The 14,203-nt window shown below is 36.9% G+C and overlaps 1 non-coding gene across 1 annotated transcript; it reads left to right on the forward strand.

Moving 5' to 3' along the window:
- Positions 1–2,023: 2,023 nt before the first annotated feature.
- Positions 2,024–2,203, forward strand: LOC131426780 (U12 minor spliceosomal RNA). Its single transcript, XR_009229197.1, has one exon. It is a non-coding gene; the product is annotated as a U12 minor spliceosomal RNA (small nuclear RNA).
- The last annotated feature ends 12,000 nt before the right edge of the window (positions 2,204–14,203 follow it).

Here is a 14,203-nt window from a genome sequence, read left to right on the forward strand (position 1 = left end):
GAGCTCCCGATACAGATTTACAGATTTTTCGTCTGAAAAATGCAGATTTAAATGTGGCAACCCTGGTGGTAAGTTTAATAAATATTACCCCCTATTACCGATCTCACTTCCACTTTCACATTCACTTCACTTACATGTCACTTCACTTATTTCCACCTATTACCAGTATCACACATAGTGAAGTGATCACTGTGGAGGAAAAAACTACTTTTTTCAACAAAATGTTGGTGGCGTAATGTTTATCATGACATCAAGTTCATCCAAGTACTTACTTTTGTCTCTGAAGCGACTTCCGTAATAAGAACCTACATTCACTTTTTTTTCATTTTTACCGTGAAGTGATGCCGGTAATAAGGGCCATTAGGCTCTCTGACAGCTCACTTACAACCGCAAGTGCGAATGAGATTGGTTTGTTTTCATCAGGAAACGCATGCACTAAACACGATTCAGACGATCAATCAACTTCCGTCGATGTCCAGATTATTTTTATTAATTTTTGTCGTGAATACGACTTACTTTACTATGGGGTGCCTTTTCAAAATTAGCCATATGGAAGAATGGGCAGAACTTAATCGTGAATATCTCGACATGTATTAAAGGCAGCAACATAATTCTTTCACCATTTCATCAAAAATATGATCAGGAATTTAAGATAATATTTTGAACAGTGTGAGATAACCACAAACAACTGAAATATTAAGTTTTCTCAAATTTTGAAAACAACGCGGAAAACTCTTTACTTTTGCTTGGCTTTTTCGCGCAAGGACGACGATTTTGAGGTAGTCAGGCACATATCTTCAACTGACTGCGTTTAAAAGGGGAACCGTGGTCGAAATTCGATCATTTCTTCTTGTGCGTTGGATGCAAGCAGACGTCGTGGGACCAGCAGCTTCGGAGAGTGCACCTACTGCGTGGTTAAAAACCTCAAACGCTCAGGTCGCAACTCTTATTTGGACTTCAGTCGTCAGGTGGAGTAGTCGGCAATGAAAGCAGACTTTTTGCGTGGTATAAAGCCTCAAACGTTTAGGTCGTGCTTTCATTTGGACTTCAATCGTCAGGTGGAGCAGTCGTCAATGAAAGCAGAACTTCTGTTCTTTGTTCTAAATTTAGTTCTTGAACTCAGGTCCAATTCGTTATTCTCCAATTCTATTCGGTTCTTTTTAGAACCATAAAAATACTCTCAAAGAATTATGCGAAATTTTGCTTTACTGTACTCTATACGGCCCATTTTTATTGTAAAGAACTATCTAGTTATTTCATTATATTTAATTGCGTTTCAGAATGATTAATGTAACTAATCTGTAATTTAGTCTAGGCGCTTCGTTTGAAATTCTAGTAGTGAAAAAGGCGAAAGTTGCACAATTCACACAATCGATCAACTACCAATTCGAATTCGGAAGTATAAAGAAAGTGTGTCAGTTTTATTCGTATTCACGACATCCAGTTATGTCTCTGACATTACACACTCGTACTTTTTTTAGACGAATACTGCTCACGTATCCGACGTTAAAATGTTCCGTGAACTTAACGTAGTGTCCTTTCATATGAATTGCTTACAATTAATGTTGTTGTTCCGTAATCGTTCCATGCAGGTGATAGTCACTTGATGCTGCGTGTGAATCGCCTTTACATATTGTTTTGTTTTCATCAGGAAACATGATGGCCACCAATTTTTCAGTAGGGCCACCGTTCATTTTTCACCGGGCATAGAAACCTCAATAGTTAGTTAAAATAAACCGACAGATTGACAACTCAGTATAAACGAACACGCGCGCGAAACACTCGAGTTTACGTCCACTAAACTTACCCTATTTACTCACACACACGCACTAATATGAACAACAACACAATAGAGTTTCTAAATGATTGCATACTTCATAAGAAAAACCTTTACTTCATTTTATTTAGCAGTTTTAATGAATCAACAAAAGATTTTCCAATGTTGTCACTCACTGAGCACATCCATCGCTAGTACACCCAGTTCCATCCCGGTGGCATCCGTTCGGGTCGCGGTGAACGCTTCGTGCCTTAAACTAATGAGTAAGGAAAATTACGAACCTTGCTGACGCTTGGTTCAGCTTCCGTACTGCAACCGGCAAATCCGGCTGCGTAAGCATTAATTTTTCCTCGAGGCACAGGTCGTCCCCTTGTAGCTGTCCTGCCTACTTTTGCAGGATACTCGGGCGTGCTAGCGATCTGCCTCTCGCGATGGAAAACCGGTGCAGGGTGGGTAAAAAATGCTTGTGCGGGGTATTTTCTCAAGGCAATGGATACATTGCATAGTGGTTCAAAACTGTGATTTCATGCGTTTAATTATGTTGCGGCTTTATCATAAACTTTTTCTTTTAATTGTCTTCGACAAAAGTTGTTGGGGGAATTGAAGCGGCTTTATGAGAATCAGCGACCATGTTCCAGCACGCGTGGAAAGATAACAAAATTAACTTTTTACTGGAGGCAGATAGAGAGTTTTCGTTTTCGTCAATATTGTAGACATTGTAATTTCTGCTAACTTTTTCAAAGAAACTGATTCGCTTGCTGTATCCGTTGATTTTTTATGCAGATGGTTTACTGAAAGGGTCCCGAAAATCACTTTTTTAATTCTAACTTTTTTCACGTTTATTTCAGAAAGATAATTTGTTCCACAAAGTGAAATATTTTGAAAAAATACCTAAAATTGTAGAGCGTTTTAAAATACTATATCTATTTTTGTTTTCAAATATATATTCGTGTACATAAGGACAATTCACAAGTTCACAATCGTCGTTGATACTCACCAAAGTTTTTGCACCTGGTGAAAGAGATTTCATTGCTTTTTTGGCAGTTTCCGCAGACTTGTTACAACGGGATCGGATCACCAAAGGAGTCGCATAAATAGTTATGATAATTTATTTTTTGTCCAGATCCAATTGCTTATAGAATCGTTTGAGCACACTCACTTCAATGCCGGTTATCTCGGCTGTTTTTGTTTCAGCAAAGAAGAAAAATTTCCGTGCCGAATTTCCATCGTTCGACGTTACCAGAATCGCCTGCGCGTTGTGTTTTCGATTATAAGCCCCATATCGGTTTTAAAAAAGAAGTTCAATTTGAGATTTTCTTACTTTAAACTTTGGACGATTTGTTCCGCGCACCTGCCATGATTTAAATCGATTTGCATAATGAAGGAAATACTCCATGAATCTTATAACAGATCGGCTGAAAAGTTCGTATCGTTTCTATGAGAGGGCATACCATTTTCAGTTAGTACCAACCTTCAAAAGATACGTGTATAAATTTGACAGCTGTCTGATTATTAGTTTTTGAGATATTGCATTTTGAGTGAAGCTACTTTTGTTATTGTGAAAAAAATGGAAAAAAAGGAATTTCGTGTGTTGATGAAACACTACTTTTTGATAAAAAAAAAGTGCCGTCGATAACAAAAAATGGCTTGATGAGTGTTATCCAGACTCTGCACCGGGCGAAGCAACAATTCGTAAGTGGTTTGCAAAATTTCTTACTGGTCATATGAGCACCGAAGACGATGAACGCAGTGGACGTCCAAAAGAGGCTGTTACCGATGAAAACGTGAAAAAATCCACAAAATGATTTTCAATGACCGTAAAGTGAAGTTGATCGAGATAGCTGACACCCTAAAGACATCAAAGGAACGTGTTGGACATATTATTCACGAATATTTGGATATGAGAAAGCTTTTGTGAAAAATGGGTGCCGCGTGAGCTCACAATCGAACAAAAACAACAACGAATTGATGATTCTGAGCAGTGTTTGGAGCTGTTATATCGAAATAAAACCGATTTTTTTTCGTCGATATATAACAATGGACGAAACATGGCTCCATCACTTCACTCCGGAATCCAATCGACAGTCAGCTGAGTGGACTGCACGCGATGAACCGAACCCAAAGCGTGGAAAGACTCAACAATCGACCGGTAAGGTTATGGCGTCTGTATTTTGGGATTCGCATGGTATAATTTTCATCGACTACCTTGAAAAGGGAAGAACCATCAACAGTGACTATTATATAGCGTTATTATAGCGTTTGAAGGACGAAATTACAAAAAAACGGCATCATTTGAAGAATAAAAAAGTTTTGTTTCATCAAGACAATGCACCGTGTCACAAGTCGATGAAAACCATGCTGAAATTGAACGAATTGGGCTTCGAATTGCTCCCTCATCCACCGTATTCTCCAGATTTGGCCCCCAGTGACTTTTTCCTGTTCTCAGACCACAAGAGAATGCTCGCTGGTAAACAATTTAGGAGCAATGAAGAGGTAATCGCTGAAACTGAGGCCTATTTTGAGGCAAAGGACCAATCGTACTACAAAAATGGTATCGAAAAGTTGGAAGATCGCTATAATCGCTGTATCGCCTCTGATGGCAATTATGTTGAATAATAAAAACGAATTTTGGCAAAAAAAATGTGTGTTTCTATTAAACGATACGAACTTTTCAGCCGAACTGTTACATGCGTGTAATGTTGACAAACCGAACTGAAATGTATTCACAGTACGATTTTTACTTTTTGGAGTAGCTTGACAAACGTAACATTTTTGTGACGTATTAGTATTAGTTTTACCGTCAACCATTGTTATCACCATTCTGTAGTGAAAAATGGTGTGTCTTGATTAAAAAAAACAATTGTTGGTTTTAAATTTCCGATCTGTTGATGTAGCATCGTTCAAAATCCTACCCTCAGTAGAGTTTTACCCCTCGAAAAAAATTTGCATTCACTGTCACTTTATTAATGTAACGTTAGAGTGTATCGGGGAAACTTCTCGAACAAGAGCCAGTGACCACTTCCCTTTAGCGATGTCAGATGTACGGAAATCTCCGTTGATCTACGGATCCGTTGACAAAATTTACGGGAATTGATTTTTTTCTACGGATATTTAAATTTATCAACGGCGAACTACGGAAATAAGTTTTGTCTGGCGAGCAAAAAAAAAACAGCTTTTCACCGTGAGCGCTTCCGAGAAAAATTTCAATCTACGGAAATGACACTACTACTATCTGGCATCGCTGCTTCCCTTCGAAACGTGTAAAACATTCTCGACCAGGCCACCAAAGAATAAAGTTCGTTCGGTATTTTATCTACATTGAAGTAAGAAACGTGTTTAACGTAAAACCGCGTCCGAACGTTACGTAAAATGCGACATTAATAATATTAATTTCTCTCGTGAATTAAAATTTCGAAGGATTCTTTCACAAATTGTATCCGAATGTATGGGTTTTGAAACAATACCTTTCCGTTACTCGCTGCTACTATTGGGACAATGAAGATCATAAAAATAGTTCCGTTAATTTTGAATCCATCGCCATCTCCAATTTTTGCTCATCATCATCATCATCATCTGCTAAATGAGCTAGCTTATAACTATCAGCTTCAACTAATCTAGTGGAGGTATGATTTTTTTAAACTTTTTTTCTGACATGATTTGAACATAAGAAGGATACATATTGACGTGTTTCATTTTTGCTACATTTCGAATAATAGTATAGCCTCATTTTGTAAGGTTGCACTCAACAATAAAAGATAATGCCTCAACACCTGTGTATTGAACTAAATCATGCCTTTGAGTTTCCTTCCATGCCTAACTGCCGAAATTTCATCTGCATCGCAAACACTAATTCATCAGTCGAATGTTTTGCTCTTAAATCTCGGTTGATTTGTCATTAGGGCGTATGAGCAAGCGACAATTTCTCTTTAACCACTCTCTCTTTCCATTATTGAGATGTGGTTAAAAGATTTTCTTTGATTTCACTACTCTGTTTGAAAGTCGAAAGTTTCGGGTATCATTCCATGCAAAGAGTTGAGTGATAAACGTGGAAACCGCTTGGTAATTAATAGAAGAGAATGTACACAAAGAGAACCTGTCACTTGCTTATACGCCCTACACCCTCATTGAACATAACTCAAAATTGAGTGACACATCACTCAAATTCATAAAAAGTGCACGTACCACAAACGAATTTCCAGACATGACAGTCACGATCTTTTTTTGGCGCACATCTACGGTTCTCCGTGAAACTGGCACCAATGGTGGTAAATTGGTTGCACTGCTGAGTTCCCATCATACATTCATAATGCAAATGTCAAACCGTGAGAACCCTTTCGATTCGGTAGCTCATTTGTATATATTGAAATTTTATGGCACACTTTGGTTGAAATGATATGGATGCAATTAATCTCGCGCTCCACCAAGCGGTGAGTGCGGTCATTTCAAAAGGTACCAGGAACGAACCACATTTTTAAAAAATATAAGCACGTACATGTCTTTATTCTTAACCTTTGATTTACCTTCGATTTGCGAACAACAAATCCTAATAGATCTTTAAAAAACTTTTAGAGCCATTAGAACGGCTGATTTTGTGTAATGCTCTCCACCGTTGTTTTTTCACCAATGCAAATGACTGGCAGCTGTGACGTAATCGTTCTTGTTGAAAGCGAAATTAGCTTTGCAAACGACACAAAATACATCTGCTCGCAGTGGCGATAGAATCCAAACTGATCCAATTTTTGTTAAAAGGTTTCTTTTTACGTGATTTCGTCTGTAGCTTTTTCACTTATGGGCGGTCCTAACGGCTATAAAAACAACAGCATATAGAATTTTAATTTCGATTATTTCATTTCGGATTTGCATTTCATTAAAAGAAACTATCAGGCTGCTGTATGGGATTCATTCCTCCCTTTCAGAAGGACCAAATTGTGGAACTCACTACGATATTAAACACTGTTCGGAACATTTTCTCGAACGATTTGTCGTACAGCAGCAGATATTTTGTTTTCTTCCTCAGAACGCATTCTGATTGGCTGGTGTTGACATGGGTCAAATTATCCTCTTTGATACTCGTTTATACCAATCATTTCAGAAAAGTTTAATTTTGAACTATTTGATATTATGTCACACAACTGAAAATTTTATAAAAAAATTGTGATCATATTTCCGATGGCATGTACCAAAAATTATGTTGATTCGTTAGATACAACAAGAGATATTCACGATCAAAAACTTATCACTCTCTCAGAGGGTAAATTTTGAAAAGGCACCCCATAGTAAAGCAAGTCGTATTCACGACAATTTTTTAGAAAATTGCATAACATTACATAACGCATTCTTTTAACAAAAAATATTAGATGCAGGATAAGATAGAGACCGGACTGATGGAGCACCGAATGTTTAGATGCTATAAAAATTTAAAAACCAGGGCTTGATTGTGGCATGTGAATAATTCAATCGTCTAGCAACGGCAATGACAAAACGGCTAAATGTCTTTAACCGTTGTGCACTCGAAAAAAAAAAACACCTTTAACCACCCGAATGGGTACCCGGGTACCCATTTTTTTAAATCGCTGTAAGTTGAGCATTTTTCAACCGATTGAAGTAATTTTAGCACTGTTGGATTCAGGAACTTAAGCTCTTTGGGATTGGTACCCATAAAGATGGACATGGTGCTCCTGGTTCCCAGGAACCCGGATATCCTAAATGAGTTCCGACATCGAGGCATTTATATTTATTATATATTTATATGGTGGAAAACACAAGTGTCGGAACATTCTACGGAAATCCGGATTAACGGGAACCAGAAGAACCTACTACAGCAATATACACGGCCATCGAAAAGTGGATAAATTTCTGAATTTACCCGTACTGAAAAAATTCAAATCGGATGGAATTTGCCTTAGTTACAAGCATTTTTATTTGTGGGTACCCGGGTACCCATTCGGGTGTTTACGTAATAAAAAAAATTTGAGCCCCCCCATTCGACCCCCCTTACTGTAAAATGAAAAGTCAAAGCATGAGAAGTTATGGTCCAACTAGTTCTTGGAATTGACCGAATTGCAGAATCTTAGTTTAAACCTAACTCAGAAATTTCTTATTTTGAAATTCGAAAAGGTACCCGGGTACCCATTCGAGTGCATAAGGGTTAATTTTAAAATGAAATATAATTGTTATTTATGAATTTTGGAACTAATATAAACCGAAAAAAAGTAGCATCAAATATTTCTGTGTAAATTAGTTAGAACGATATCATTTTATTCTTACACGGAAAGACCGAAATCAGCATTTTGGCGAAAAAATTAGTTGATTTTCTGATTTTAGTTAGTTATTTTTTGAGACAACTAAAAAAATCTTACTTTTGCTAATTTAGATTTTTTATTTCTGATTCTCTTAATAATAATAAAATATTTATTGAAATAGCTATTTTTTTAGTTGAATTCATCAATTCAACGTGCTGTCATTTTTTAGCTAAGGCACACTTCATTTCCATTCAACTAATTTTTTAGTTGAATTAGAGAATTAAAACGTTGTTTTCAGAAATTACAATTATTTCCAAACCACAATCATGGCGCGATGCCCTCGCAGATCGATTAAAATAGAGATATCCTGAAACAATTTTTTGTAAAGAAAACGTGTTATGTAATAATATGAGGTTTCTAATATTACTGATTATCAATCTTATACTTACGCTTGGATTGTTGAAATGTTCCAGGAAAGAGAAATGAGCAGACGAAATTTCACTTTTTGAAACACAAACAAACTATTTTGTTTATTCACAGTTGAAAAAGTTTCGCTGGTTTATAAGAAATATAGCTGACACGGTTCTTTTCAACAATAAACTGTGTTGTATCATTATACAAATTAGACCATAGATGAAAGGAATCAAATTTTTTATTTACATAAAGATCAATTAGAATAAAATCAACAAAGATTTTGCCAATAAAATCAACTCAACTTTTGTTGATAAGCAAAAAATTGGTAGTTTATTTCAACAATAAAATCAGCTGGAACAGCAATTTTTTCCGTTGGGTTAGACCAAAATGTTAATTCATATCAAACAGAGATTATTGTTGGTGTTGCAGGGGGAAATTGGTTTGAAACAATCATAGAAATATAGATAGAAATGAACAAAAATCAAATTTAAAAATCTACTAATTGTTTTGTTCTTTCAAATAAGCTCCATTTTTCTGCGTGTACCAAAAATTAGGTTATTGAACGGAACCCCCAAATTGGGTGGAATGTACTTAAAATTAGGTTGTTTTGAGGTTCCGTCACCGGAAATCTACGTAGATTTTCGGATCCGAAGATTTCCTACAGACCTACGGATCCGTAGACAAAATCTACGGAAATTGGATTTTTTCTACGGAAATTAACGGAAACGTGAGCTTCTCAACGGAGAACTACGGGAACTAGTTTTGTGTGTCGAGCTAAAATAAAAAGCTTTTCGCCACGGGAGCTTCAGAGAAAAAAAATTGCCAATTTTACTACTATCTGGCATCGCTGTTTGCTCGTTTTCGTGCTGATTTTAAGTCGATTTCGAAATAAAATTTTCATGCAACTGAATATATAAAATTAAATCTTCAAGTTCTTCGAATATATAGAACTAGTAAATAAACAGAATAAACAGAACAAACAGAAATAGGGGCTGGGGTCCACTAGGAGATTGATAGTACCTATTGGCTCTCTCCGTACTGTACCAGCCTAGATGCCGTGTGGAATCCGGCGGAAAAAAAATGAACCAAGAATAGATCCACTGGGTTCCTGCTTCCATGTCGTAAAAGGCGACAATTGCAGGAGTTTCTTTTTCCTTTCAGTTATCAGATATTTTCAATGTTTTACTTCTAATTACTCTATTTTACTAAATCATCTCTTTATTCAACCTATCAATTTCCGTATAGCTTCTTAGAAAAGTTTTATTAGGAATGATTTCTTCTTCCATGTTATTGACTGTCTTTCAGGATTATAAAATGAATGATAAAAATTAACCATTGCGCAAATCCGTTTATATTACAAAGTTAATAACAGAGATGACATGTATCGGTATATTGAATACATAGTAAAAAACACTTGATATTAATATTTCAAACAGTAAATTAATATTTTTCTCGGTAGCCGGCTGCCCAGATCAACTAATATAACCAATTAATAATTTTAATAAATAATTAAAATAATAAAGCGGAAATAATAAAGAATCAAGACACGTGTGAAATCTGTTGACCTTTTTTTGGTGATTTAAAATGATTTTATAATAACTGTTTAGAATATTTCAATGCAATGAATCAACTTTTTTGTCTAAATCCTATTCGCTCGTTTATTTTGTATCACGTAGTTTCATTTATAAAAACGTGCTTAATCCACATAGCAGTGAGATGATACCTTTTTTTTTATCAATCCGAATGTGTTTTTTTGCATGACTAAAAAAACGCGAAAGGTAGATGCATAAACGAGTGACTGCATACTCGACAGCCGGCTGTCCGGAGTTTTGTCAATTTCGGAGATTGACTGTTTCGTGCATTATATTGCCAGCACAAAGTAACACATAAAACGATAATACTTTAAAACATTCTTGGTAGCCGGCTACCCAGAGCAATAAACACATGATAACATTATTAAAACATTTACTAACAAAGTATCCTCTCCTGTGATGCATGTGGGAATGCAGAGGATTCCTCGGTTCTTAGTAGCAACATGCATCGAACTAACAATCCTTTCCCTCCCAAGTAGATCTGCATTCGGACGTGGCCGGCGTCGGTATTGATCAGCATGCATGGTTCAATACAGTTTGCACAGTGTGAACCAATGTGTTATTCCCAAACATGTTACTTCAAAAAATCATTTTGCAATCTCAATTGGTCCAGATCAATAACGGAGTAGTAACACACGGGCGGTCTCTAATGCTAATGCTAATGCTAGAATAAACAGAACAAACAGAAATAAAATTCCCGGGTTGGCGGTTCAATGCATAGGACGCTGGTCTTACAAGCCAGCTGTCGTATGTTCGAGCCCCGACCTGGAAGGATTCTTAGTGTCAGTAGAATCCATAGTACTAGCCATGCAATGATTCTGTACACTAAGATTCGGCTGCGAAGTCTGTTGAAACAGAAAGGCCAAATTCCACGGAAGGAATGTAATGCCAAGACTTTGCTAAATGAACAGAATTCTGGCATAAACTGTTTGAATTCATTGGAAATTAACAAAACGGCCTACCTTAGTCGACATCATCCATTCCTCTAGCTGGAGTGTAATGAAATGGCATAAGTCGCACATAGTCAGACATTCATAAAATGAGCGAAATTTCAATGACATTTGTAATGTCACTGTCAAGTGGGTTAACTGAGCACCGCGAAATCACAGAATTCCGAATCAAATTCCAAACAAGTTGACTGAGAAGTTTCGAGCACGATGTGATAGCTTCACGACGCCTACTTTGATGTCACTTTCCTCCTCATTGACATGACAATCGGTGTAATCTAAAATTGACAAGCCTTTTCATGGTTTGAAGTCCGTTCTTTTTTCTGTAACCTCTCTTTTCCCAATGTTTAATGGAACCACTGATTGCGACTGACGCAAAGCATTACATTTTTTTTTACCCATTTCGAAAGCAGTAATTTATCAACAAGCGGGGCATGTAATGACTATAGTTACTAAACAGTGATTACTAACTGATCCGGTTTAGGCGGAACACCAACTTTTCTCATGCGGCTCACGCCGGGATGCGTACTTTCGATCTCCGATGCGAATAAAGAATACATCGTGATGGATGGCAAGCGCGCGCAATTCACCTTAAAGTGCCAGACCAGACTTGGACTTTGATGTGTCGAGAAATCTCCGGCCGTCGATCTCGGCTTGGCACTTCGGCTCGATCTGCTTCCGATAGGTTCTGCCTGAAACGCTAATTAATGTTGTGAAAAGGAAAATTACGCGGGCGGGGGTGCTGTTGAAACAAAATTAATTGAAGTAACGCGTATTAGAAAATCATTTCGCATAAACAATCGAATCAACGATGGTACTCTTGTATATACATATTGATAGATGAGGCCTCTTTAACTTGGTGCTAGAAATTACCGGTCCCTTTGCGAGCACAGATAGGTGAAAAGACGAATCAGTACCTTTTATTTAAAAGTGACAGATTTGAATATTTTTCGTTACAAACCAACCCTGATTTTGACAGTTCGACTGCGCCTGCTAGGGTTGTTCGTAAACATTTTTCTATGATTGTTCAAAGTGCACCATCAGGTTCAATGGCCGTCTATGGCCGTATCAGAAGGTTGGAAACACTCGCGTCAATGTGCATATATGATAAATATATTTTCCACCCGAACGCCCATCTCTCTGTGAACCGTTGCAGCAAGTAAACACATTAGCTCACGCATTCATTCTTTCCTCGGCAAACCAACACGAGGAGTGTACATCGCCCTTAAGCTTGTTTTTTTTTGTTTTGTTGGCTTGAATTTTGATACGCTTTCTCACATTCGATTCCGATTGCCTTTGGCAGCTGACGAATGCGATTGAGACGAATCAGGAAAAAAAAATGCATTTAAATGCATCGTCGCTGATGGCATCGAGACAGCTACGAAACGAAAAAAAAAATCGATTATGAAAAATGGGGAAAATTTTGCTATTACAATCAATCAGCGAAGAACATTTACATATAATGGTTCCATTTGTGATAATTTACAACCGGTGAAGGGACTTTCGTTTTCCGCCGAGATTGTTTCAATTCAAGCAAACCGGCACGGACTCTCGCTTTCTGTTTGGAACGTGAGGATTTGAATATGCTGGCAACTTCAATTGACGCATCACTTTGCGATCATCGAATCAAAAAAAAAAATGACGCATTCAATGAACTCAGCGAATCCGATCCGCTTGAAGTGTTATTTCTCGTGAATCGAATCTAGCGGAACCGATTCCAAAATGGATTCAGCCGAAAGATTCCAGTTATTCCTGGAATTCATCTGTTGGCCATCATCGGAACGCAAGAAAAAGATGGGTGGACAATAACAGTGACATAACCGAACTGACGGGTAGGGTAACAGAGGTATTTTGGCCCACTTTAGGATTGATTTTATTTTGACCCACTTTGTAAAAAAATCCACCAAATGTTGTAATATCTTTGAAAACTCCTTCCGCAATAGGTAATTTGATGTGATTAGCTCCAAATTAATGTAACATGGGATACTTATCATCGATTAAATCCATAAAGTTTGTTAGGTGGGCCAAAATATATGAAGTGGCCAAAATACCTCTGTTACCCTATACGAATGGAACTATATGAAATATTTTTATACTAACAAATATCAACTATATTCAGGAATTCTCGATCATATTCCGTTTAATGATTTATGAGTAGATCAATTGTTGTTAAAACTGCACATTTGAACCCAATTCTTGAGCACGGTGAAGTGAATAAATTGCTGATTTTTTCGGCAAATTACATCTTTTTGTCGCGATCTGGAAAAATCTTGTGCTGAGCTCATCGGTGATTAACAAATGTCCCGAAATCAGAAAATGCGTTTGCCGAAATTCTGAAATATGTGTAAGCGTTTTGCCGAAATTCGGCTGGACAGTTGACAAGTTACTCAAAGTTTGAGTACTTGTTACTCATTTTCAAATGATACATGGAAACGTCAAACATTGAGTAGTTATCATCTATGATATTGAGTAACTCCTACTCTAAATTTGAGTTTAACGCAAGAACTCGTTTTTTTTTGTTACTATTCGCAAGATCAGTCTAAAAGTTGTATTAACCATTTGTAGCAACAGGTTGTATTTTTTGTTAGTGAGATCGCGTATTTCGAGGGTGAGTCGCTCAACACAAACGGTGTTGTGTCTGCAAAAACCGGAATGATAAACTCCGTGTTGTGCTTTAGAATGAAACCGAATATGCTCAAATGTCATTTCTGAGGAATAAGTGTACGATTGGTGCCTGAGCATAACTGACATGTATGTTAATTTGCGATTGACACTCTACTCCAAGCAACCACCACTTGATATAGTATTCAGTTCAATTACTTAATATTTTAATACAATACACTCAGAAAAGGAGCAATTTTTTTGCAAATTTGGTATATGGGAAATAAAATTTCACTCAAAATTTGAGTCATAGTTACTCTATTTTTGGGCACATGTACAAATAAAGTATTACTCAGTAAATGAGTAGATTTTACCCAAACATCGTTTCCAGTGGAAGAACTCAAATTCGAGTAAGTTCGGAGTTACTCTAAATTAGAGTTGTTCCACTTTTTCTGTAGATGAGTGAGATCTTACTCATTTTTGAGTAACTATTTTTAAGCGTGTACATTTTCGCTTGGCATTACGCTGTTATTTTCTGACAAAATATTTCCGATGGTCATCAGAAAAAGATAGAATTAGTGTAAAAGCGAGACGCGAGACTACCAATAACTACAAATTATTGTTGATTAC

The sequence above is a fragment of the Malaya genurostris genome, chromosome 1, assembly GCF_030247185.1.
Source record: "Malaya genurostris strain Urasoe2022 chromosome 1, Malgen_1.1, whole genome shotgun sequence".
In the NCBI taxonomy this organism is placed as follows: Eukaryota; Metazoa; Arthropoda; class Insecta; order Diptera; family Culicidae; genus Malaya; species Malaya genurostris.